This window comes from Salvelinus sp. IW2-2015, linkage group LG12 (assembly GCF_002910315.2).
Source record: "Salvelinus sp. IW2-2015 linkage group LG12, ASM291031v2, whole genome shotgun sequence".
Taxonomy (NCBI): Eukaryota; Metazoa; Chordata; class Actinopteri; order Salmoniformes; family Salmonidae; genus Salvelinus; species Salvelinus sp. IW2-2015.
In genome coordinates, this window is record NC_036852.1 from 7,091,982 (window position 1) to 7,102,428 (window position 10,447).

Below are 10,447 nucleotides of genomic sequence, written 5' to 3' on the forward strand. Positions count from 1 at the left end.
GATGGTCAAAAAGCWTTCTCATCTCTGCCGTGAACTCCAGGTATGAAGCCATGCAGGTGTCCTGTCGTTCCCAAACGGCTGAAGCCCATTCCAGAGCTCTACCACGTAGCAGTTCAATCACRAAAGCTATCCTAGCCTTATCTGTGGCGTAAGAGTAGGGCTGTAGATCAAAAACTAACCCACACTGCATAAGAAATGAACGGCATCTTCCCAAATCCCCCTCGTACTTATCAGGCGTCGGAACCTTSGGCTCACGGAAGGWAAYCTCTCCAGAATCGGCAGGTGAGATGGGTGAAACAGGTGGTGGATSYCCCGCCGGCAAACTGAGCTGATCCTGGATCTTCGTCAAGCTAGCAGATAAGTTCCGGACTGAACCCGCTATCTCCTGTAGCGCCGTGTTGTGTTGTTCCAATATCTTCCCCTGCTGGGTAATGGCATGGCAAACGGAGTCCAGGTCCGCTGGGTTCATCCTTGGCCGGATCGTTCTGTCACGTTCTTTCAAAATCGAACCCAGAAGCAGACCAGGACAAGGAGAGTAGGAAGAAGGTGAGTATTTATTTACAAGTGAATATGTAGAGGTAGAAAGATCCAGGTGGCGTAGCGGGCAGCGGCGGTGAGTTGATGGGAGTGAATAGGTAGATCCAAGGGAGTAGCGAAGCCCACACGATGACCAGGCAGGGAATGGGGTAAGTGTCCGGTGATAACTGAGACAGAACAAACGAGGTAGATCAAGGCAAGCAAGATTGTACAAAAACAACAAAACAAACTCTATCAAGCTGGAGTCTGATACGCTGGCACAACATACTTAACGACCGTATTGTTTCGTGTTTGTGGGAAGTGTTATGGTTTCTCATGGCTACTAGCAGGGGTAAATATAGTCAGACAGAAAGGGTGTTCAGGAAAAAGAAGGAGGGGTATATGCAGTAATCCCGCGGGTTTGGAAATGCATAAATAGAAGTATACTGTCTCATCTTTCTTTCTTTCGTTGGCCTATCTTTCCTAGAGCAGTACCCTTAACGCGACATGGTAAATTGTGACGTTCGGCATTAGCCGGCGTGGGCTGTGCACGAACAATAGCCCATTGAGGAATAAACCTGTGTTCGACCTGCACAACCTAGAGTCCGTTCTTTTTCCCTTTATGACCCAAGCGGTCATTACGATTGTCATGTCAGAAGGCTTTCGAACCTACGGGATCGAGACTAGGCGAGTAGCTGTTCAGTATAGGCCGGTTGGCTTTAGCGTGACTCCCATCTACGTCATGATGCTGTGGGCAGAGCGGAAAATTAAGGAAGAGTCGGACAAAGGTCCCCGTTGTGGGCTCGGGGTACCCGCGTCGGAGGTCAGCGGCACTCCGTAGAAAAAGCTAGAGAGAGCCACATGCGGAAGTTAAATTTCAGTCAGACAAGGATGCAAGAAACTGGCGGGTTTTCCTTCACACCGCTCGAGACCAGACGTCACCCGGCGACAGAGAGATCCGACGTCACCGGCTGAACGGAAAATGGGCTAGACTGCTTATGTCAAACAGAGATGGCAACGACCTATTCCATAGCCACGGAGCGGCTAAAACTACCAAAGTCAATGGACAAGGAAATGGGAAGTTTTTTTCACTCAATTCATGTATGTGGCTAGAAGCCGGGTGGTCTTGACCGAGACGAAAGCAGTGTACCAGCTCTGCCCTGAGCCTGGCCAGAGAGCTTGCGAATGCCTGCTAACGCTAGCCCGACGGAGGCGACTACGGTGCGCTAAGTGAGCATTAGGGCCGTTCGCAGCGACGCGCAGCCCAACATGCGCGATTGAACTGTGATAACAAAAAAGAGACTTCAGGGGAATCATTAAAGGCGTTGGCAAGTGTATCTGAGCCTACAGGCGGGCTTATGCAACTATGCATGGGGTGCAAGACGAGCTGGCACGCGACATTTTCTTAGCGCTCTTCTTCCACCGAAACTGGTAACAAGTTCAATGGCGGACCCACCATCTTCTGCGGCGCAGTGAGATAGCCAGGAAGAGGGAGCTGATCTGGGTGAGGAGTGAGAGGAAGTCGCCAGTTCAACCAAGGTGAGAGCAAGCGGTGGCTGGAGTTGGCCAGGGGTCAACAAAACCAGAGTGGGTTACGAGTTGGCGGCGCTAGCCAAGACTCTTCACTTGTCATGGAGAGGCTCCAGCAACGTCGCCCAACCCCCCAGCCCCCGAACCCACTGTAAGCAAAGAGGTACCCAGACCAGCGCAACAGAGGGTGGACCTGCTCCCCCAGGGATGTAAGCTGCCGCCGTGTTTCCTAGTCCTGGTAGTTTTGGGACGTACCACCGTTGGCGACTTCTGCAATTGTCCACGTTCAAGGTTAGAGGCGGTGAAATGTTTGGACCTTGGTCGAAAACGGGCTCTACAGTAACCCTGTTGAAGACCAGACATATACCTGTTGGGGTGCGGTGAGCCGACCCTGTCCCAGCTACGACCTTCACGGGAGCTAGCCCCCATTTAGAAAGTGTCAGCTATCTGTGACTGTGGTGGGAAACATTGAGCGTGTCCGGTATGTGGTAGCAGCGGTGCAGGACCCCTGTATACTGGAATGCGACTTTTTGAAAAACTGTGGGGCTTCAGTTTGGACTTAGCGCGGGCACTTTGAGGGTCGGCGGGCCCACAGTCGAAGTCCGCCTTGCGGAGGCCAGCAGGGGCAGGGCTGTCCCTCCGTCTTCCTCCAGCTTGCAGAAACTCACCGGTCATTCCCGCTGCCTCCCTTGTCGTTGCCATCCCACAGCTGTCTCCGGGCGGCGACGCCTTCACTCCGCATCATGTGCAAGCACCAAGCAGCCCAGTAGCCCAAAACACACTGGCTCCTTCACCCCATCAGCCCGACGGGGAGAAGAGAGAAGCTATCGACGCCGTTGAGCTGTGTGGCTGAAGAACTGTCGAGTCTGGATGAGGACAACAGAGACAGTTAAAGCAGCTGCTGTTGACTTTAAAAATAAGCTTCGCTTGGGGGAAGATGAGATAGGACAAACGCAACCTAGTTCAGCACGAAATAGACACTGGGAGACGCCCGACCCATTAAAAATTCGGCCCCGTCGTATTCCCTTCCAGGAGGAAGCGCGGACACAGCTATGTTGACATGTTGCGGCTGCTGATTTCATTGGCCATCAGATAGCCGATGCGTCCCCGCCGGGTCGTCATGGTGCCTCAAAAAGAGCGGAATAAACTTCTATTTTGGTTTACTACAGTGGGCACTAAATTATCTGTCACCAACTACAGAGACTCTATGCCCCTACCGGATCGGATTGCAAGATCGCTTAGGACCACGTAGAGAGGTCTCGTGGTTCTCCATCCCTTGATCTGCAGCAGTGGCTACTGCAGTGGTCGCCCAGCGTCTAATAATACTCCGCACTTAAATACGGCTCCAAGATAGGGCCATTGCAGATCAGGTGCCTGAGCTCTCGGTAATCTCTGTAAGCTCGACAAGTGCGCACCTTGACAAGAGGCTCATGGACAGAGTGGCTGGCGGGGTTCCGAGAAGATCACAGTTGTTGCCATGATACCTAGCACGACAGTACTTGGTGCACGCACCAATCGTTGAGGCTGCACTGTGGGGCATATTAGGCGAGTGTTAGAGGGATCTCGTGCGGGCGGAAGCATAAATACCTACATCCAGTGAAAGTTGCCATTTCATGCACAAGGGATAGGTGGCGTTTGCCCCGGGAATCAGCTGGTGTGTGAGTCCGCATCAGTACCACAGATGCCAACCAAAAAACACCAGTAGAGGCTAGGAGGTGTGCCATTCCAGGGGGGAAAAAAAAGTTAGAGCTTCCTGGGCTGCATCCTACACTATCGATTAAGTGGGTCATACTCGCTAGAGAAGGCACTTCTCAAACCCTTATTCAAGTAGTTTGACGGGATTAGCGCTCCTTTGAACCACCTTCTCAAGCGAGCACACTGTTTCAGTGGGCCGAAGAAGCACCAGCAGGGCGTTTGAGGCCCTCAAACGTGCCCTGATGAGCCCCTGTTCCTCCTCACCAGACCCGAAACCGTCCGTTCATCTCTGGACACCGACGCAAGCAATGAGGTTTGGGGGCTGTGCTGGCCTCAGCGTGCCCTGATTGGAACACGTAGTAGCTTATTACAGACAGAATCTTATGATAAGGCTGAAAAACCGCTACTGCCTGACAAGGAGAGAGCTATATTTGGCTGTCGTGCGCAGTACGCCATTTCAAGTACTACCGGGGCCTGCCGTTTGTGGTCCGAGACCGGATCACCCGCCCTGCAGTGCGCTTCTCTCCTTCAAGAGCCAGAGGTCAATTGTCCGCTGCTGGAAGGAGGCTGCAACCCTAACGACTTCCAGGTGAGCACAGAGCCGGCCTTCGCCACAGCAATGCAGACGCTTGTCCCGCCGCCCGTGTGCTGAGGATGCTTGTGGCGTACTGCCGCCAAACGGGTGAGCGAGAGACAGAGAACTTGTTGCAGAGGAGGAGTGCCACCGCCACGGTGAGTCAGCTGAGTGTACAAGTGCCGGAGCTGAGGCTGTGGACGTTGGGGAGTGAGCGTCGCCAGGAGGAGACGCAGAGCCTGCGTCCTGCCTGCTCGGTGGTGAAGAGAGAAGACGACCCCTGGGGGAAGTACCCACCTTATCACCAGGTCACCAAAGGACTGTGGGCTAAATTCACAGTCCTTAGAGTGCTAGGAGCTGCCTCCAGAGGGTGCGAAAAAACCAGCGACTGCCGAAGAAATTACGTGCAGTATGGTGCCCAAAAGGCTGCAGGCGGAGCGTGTTACAGCCAGCTTCATGGGGAGTAGGCGCAGGCATTTTGGGGTCTCCAAAACGTTAAAGCGCGTGCGTAAAGGCTTTGATTGGGCCAGGCCACAGGAGATGTTGAGGACTTTTTTTAGCAGTGCCGCGCAGTGTGCTGCTTAAAAAGACCTCCCAGTGCATCACACGCCCTCCTTACAAACAATTCCCAGTACGGGAACCCATGGAGAGACTGGCGTAGAACATAGTAGGCCGTTTCCAACCACAGACAGCGTAACAGGGTTATTCTAACCGCTATGGACCACTCACCAAGTGGCCGGAGGCTTACGCTCTCCCCAGACCAGGAGGCGGAGACAGTAGCTGATGCGTTGGTGGGGAATAAATCAGTCGGTTGGGGTGCCACAGTCTATTCACAGCACCAGGGGAGGAACTTAAATTCGAGTCACGGGTTTCCTCAGAGTTGTGTAGACGGTTAGCGCGAGAAGACGCGCACTACTCCGCTTCACCCCCAGAGTGACTGGGCGGTGGAAAGATTTAACAGAACATTAGCCACAGCAGCTGCGCCATCGCTTACCTCAAAACACCAGAGAGAATTGGGACACCCACTTACCGTTTATTCTTATGGCGTGTAGGTCGGCTTGTTCAAAGAATCACTGCTGTCTCCCCAGCACTACTAATGTTAGGTCGTGAGTGCCGCACCCCCAGCCGAACTGAACGTTTGGCCACCCTCCATAATGACACGGTTTTGCCTGGCCCGAACTATGGTTCGTCTGAGAACCGTTTAGAAAAGCGGCTCACACCTTCGCAAGAGAGCAACTTTGAGAACGCACGTGCGCCAAAATGCGCCACTACGCTCGCGCGCTAGGGAGGGCACCTTGGAGCGGCTGAGAATGTGTGTAGCTCACAACCCCACGCGCAAAAAGGCCGGTGCCCAAAGGCTGGACAGTGCATGGTGGGCCGTGTCTGTGATAGAGAGAGTGGGGAGCGTGACTACGGGTGGAGGTTCCACCCCCACGGAGCAGAAGGTGGTGGTCCACCGGGATCGATTGAGCACCTACAGAGGAGGAAAAACGGGTAGGGAATGGGAGTGAGGCTCTGATGTTGAGCCCACGCGAAACAGCTAACGAGGAGACTCGAGCGCAACTGAGCCTGGGGAGGGGCTGCTTCTTCGGAGCGCTGGAAATACATTGGGGCAGAGGAGTGTTCTGGGGTTCCACCGTGAGAGTCACGGGAGCCCAAGAGGACTGATGCGACCTGCCGGTTCGTTTTAAGGATTTTGTGTGTAACCCTAGGCTAGGTTTAGAAAGGGGGGGGCTATGTAACGACCGGTTATTGGTGTTCTTGTTTGGGGTGTGTTATGTTCTCATGGCTACTAGCAAGGGCGCTTAAATATTCAGGAACAGATGGAAATTGGGGGTTATGATGATGGGAATCCCGCGGGGTTTGGAAATGCATTAAATAGGATTACTTCTCATCTTTCTTTCTTTCTGTTTGGGCCTTATCGTTCCTATGAGAGTGAAACCCTAACTCACATGTAAATTGTGTACTTCGGCATTTAGCGGCGTGGCTTGGCCGAAGCAATAGCCCAGTTTTAGGAATAAACCTTTGTTCTGACCTGCCACACCTAGAGTCCGTCTCTTTCCCTTATGACCCAGCCGGTCATTACAATACTGTTTCCATGCTAAACAATGGCCGGCCAGGAAGGGGAGTCAGTCCGAGTTTATTAATGAGAGGTTGATGATCAGACCAGGTGTCAGATAGCTGATGGGATACAGTCGGTTAATTCAGAGATCCCCAACTAGCTACGTCGCCCGGGCAACACAGACAGGGTTGCGTTCCAGGACACCGAAACACACTCCAGGACAGACACACAGGCAAACCCAGACTCAGGAAGCGGGATTCGTGACAGAGAAATACGATAATACTATTCCGCATTTCAGATTTCACCTGCCTTCGAGGACTGTTGCGAGTTGGCGATTTGTGTAGCCTAAACTGGCCTACATTTTGCCAGGAGAATACTGTTCTCTGTGATTTATTTTCCTCATCAAAGTAAGGTAATCCATTTTTTTTAAAACAGTGGTTACAGCCTTATACCAACATCCCACAAAGAAAGGAAATCACTTGAAACTATGCATATTAATTACCCGACGCATGAAAACAAGTTAACATTTTATAAATGCCGACAGACAATTTGTTTTTTTCGACATGTGATCTTTTTTTGTAGTCAAATTAAATTATGCGAGAAATCTCTTTATGGAGACAAATAGGCTATTGTATAGTAATAACCATCATATCGAAGTACATTTTTGTCACATCATATGTGTGTTGCTCCTCCCACTACACTTTGAGAAAGCATACAGTTATTAGCCAAATAAATACATTATGACTGAACTAAACGCGGATTAGGTCTGATTGATCTGTAAGGTGAGGAACTTGACGCTCCTTTCCAAGAATATCGAGATCTTATTCTGTAACATGATGATCCGATTGCCATGCTGCTGTTTGACAATAAAACGAATATCCGCTCTTATCCATAACAATCTCATATGTTGTTGCCTACCCGCAGATAATCTGCAGCTGTTGGCTAAACGCAGTGTGCCAAGACCAGTGGGCACAATTTGCTATATAAAGCTAAACCCGACAGGTTTTGTGACAAACCATCATCAGAAGTTGAAAATGCGACTGAACCTCATTTAATTTGTATTTTTCATTCGGTCAGGAGATTAACAGCAACAAAGGATTTGTTTATGTATGGACTACGTCAACGCACATGCAGTTTTATCCGCAAACAGACAGTTTGATGGAAACATCCCCTGAGAGGAAATGATCTATATTTATGCCAGATATAGAATTTGCATGGAAAATCGTCGCCAAATTGGATGAAACCACTAACTATTTGAAAAATGGAAGAACCCGTTGTGTTGAGATTGAGAATGGGCAGGGAGGACAACCCAAGCTGATGCCATCAGCGCATATAAAGGTGAATATTATCATGTGAGCCATTCCTGTTTCTATCATAGACATACATTTTCGTAATAAGTTTACTTTATTGCTCATTGTCTTAGATGGCCCAGTGTGCCAGCTGACCCTACTACCCTAATTTACCAGGAGCAAGCCCTCCACCACTTCATGATGCTCACCCCATCCCATGACTCAGACCGACCAATCAGCAAGCTGCATCTGAGAGCACGACTGCTAAGACAAGCAGGATGAAACTGCAGGAGGCGTTTTAAAGATATACAAAAGATCTATTCATTTGACCGGCTATTCTCTGTACTCTACCCTTTTCAATTATATCTTTTTTATTTTATTGTATTTTCATCTCGTTCATCCAATTTGATTCCCCTGTGAATCCATATTCTATGTAGAGATAATGTTGCTTTCTGAGATTGAATACAGTATGTCAATGATCCCAATCCATAAGGGATAATGTGGCTGTTGACGAATCCCTGGCCACTGTCCGCTTCCACACCTCTATTTGACGAAACACAGCCGCTTCGCCCTGGAGAAAGACCTCCTCGACAACACAACATCCGCAAGTTCAAGGAAACCTCCAGTGTATATGTTATCTCATTACATCTTTTTCAGACATCCTGTACTGCATGTGGCCTTCCATACTTTATGCTTGTATGGTACAGGACAATGATTAATTAAAGTTATACATTCTGTTGCTAATTTCCCCTTGTAACTCCTGAAATATATTGATTTTGAATGAGTTCGTTGATGTGGAATTTATGACCCCCAGTTCAGTAAATGTTTTTGGTTTGTATAATAAATACCCATTTTTACAGACCGCTTTCAGGAGGACCCCCGTTAAAATGGCCATGATCACTCCAAAACCTGAAGAAGGAGCAGAGGATCTGGCTGCGCCCAAAAGCATAAGTGCGCCTACATGAACTTGTATTACATACATGTGTAATTAATAAAATCACCACACATCTCCTTCTCTTCCGTGCTGGGTGCGAGAGTTATGGTTGGATGGGGAGACATAACTGGTGAGTGAGTGTGAGCGTTGTAACGTGTAATGTAGAAAGATGAAGCGTATGTGTGCTTCTGCGAGACCGAGCAGAGAAGAGAGCACACAGAACTAGCATGTTCTGGAGAAGCAAAAGCTGCGACAACAAAGTGAAAGACATGAAAACAAGTTGCAGCTGAGTACTCCATTTCCATCATATACATATGTTGATTGTTTCCTGGTGAACAATTCCATCAGGTGATTTGCATACATGTTCGTGCATGTCAGTTGCATCTATCTGTCCAACGTTTAGTCACGTGCTAGGAAGCGATCAGGAATGTAAGTCTCTGGAATACCTTCAAGACAGCATACTTTAAGGTAAAATATTCTTAAGAACAGAGGGTGAGGTGTTTTATTCTCTCTGTCTGAATTATATAATCTATTTACAGGTCCTGTATTCAAGTAATGGTCAGTAAGTGAATTTTTTTCCTTCCCCACTTTAGAACATAAGATGAACGGCTGACACCCAAACCACTGGAACACGCAGAAGCTGCTGATTGTAGAGAGTGTTCAACTGTGAATTTCAAGAGAAGGTAAGAGGGGTCATGATGTCATGATGAGGTGAAACACTGATATTTTACCATGACGCCTTGTGAATAAAAAATGCAATGACAAAAAGCTTGAATATCATGCATCAAGCACTGCTAAGAATACCAGATCATAGTCTTCGAATGACTAAAGAGTGTATATCTAGTTATAACCAGCCTGCTCATATTGAAAGTAGATGACGGTTATAAGTAAAATAAATAAATACGTATGTTATGTCTGCCTCACAGGAAAGGTTGCATGTTGGCGGAGTTGCTCAACATGGCCGAGGCGGTCAGTCAACCTGATCTCAGAGAGCTGCCTGAGTGAAGAAGAGCACAGAGCTCCTGTATTGAGACCACCCAACGCATTGTCTGAAAACCAACTGCAGAACTGGTGAGGAGAACTAGTTCAGTCGTTGGGCATCTCTTGTCTGATCAAGCAAAAGATGAATTTAGAGAACCCAACAAAATAAAGATTGTTCTTTTTCGCTTCATCTTCTTTCTTCTCCTGTAGTTCACACGTGGCAGAAAGCCGCAGCATGTGAGGCAGCAGCTGAAGGAAGCTCCAGAACTAAGCAGAAAGTACACATACGACACACCCAATCAAACAGCAGAAAGGCTTTCCTGAGGCGGGCCTTGCACTTTCCGGAACCTCCTTGAACAGTGAGTGACACCACCACTTGTATTCTACTGTTAAAGCCCCACTCTTTGTTTTTTCTGCCCGTTTTTGATCATTTAATTAATCATATTAACATTAAAGGTTTTTCATTGTGTTTACAATTTTTTACATTGTAGATATAATAGTGACACATCAAAATATGGAATCGTATAACCAAAAAAAATATACCTCCTCTCCTCACCTTCTCAAATATCATCGTTATTATTTCGAATTCTTCAAAGTAGCCCCCATTTGCCTGATGACAGCTGCACACTCTTGGCATTCTCTCAACTAGCTTCATAAGGAATGCTTTCCACAGTCTTGAAGGATTCCCAACAATTATGCTGAGGCACTTGTTGGCTGCTTTTCCTCACTCTGCAGTCAAACTCCATCTCAAACCCATCTAAATTGGTTGAGGTCAGGTGATTGTGGAGGCCATCATCTGAGCAGCACTCCATCACTCTCCTTCTTGGTCAAATAGCACTTACACAGCCTGAGTGTTTATCCTCTCC

General features: G+C 48.6%; 1 pseudogene; it reads left to right on the top strand.

Annotated features, from left to right (window-relative positions):
• Positions 1-9,925: 9,925 nt before the first annotated feature.
• LOC111970966 (signal transducer and activator of transcription 1-alpha/beta-like) overlaps positions 9,926-10,447 on the top strand; it is an 18,867-nt pseudogene continuing 18,345 nt past the window's right edge.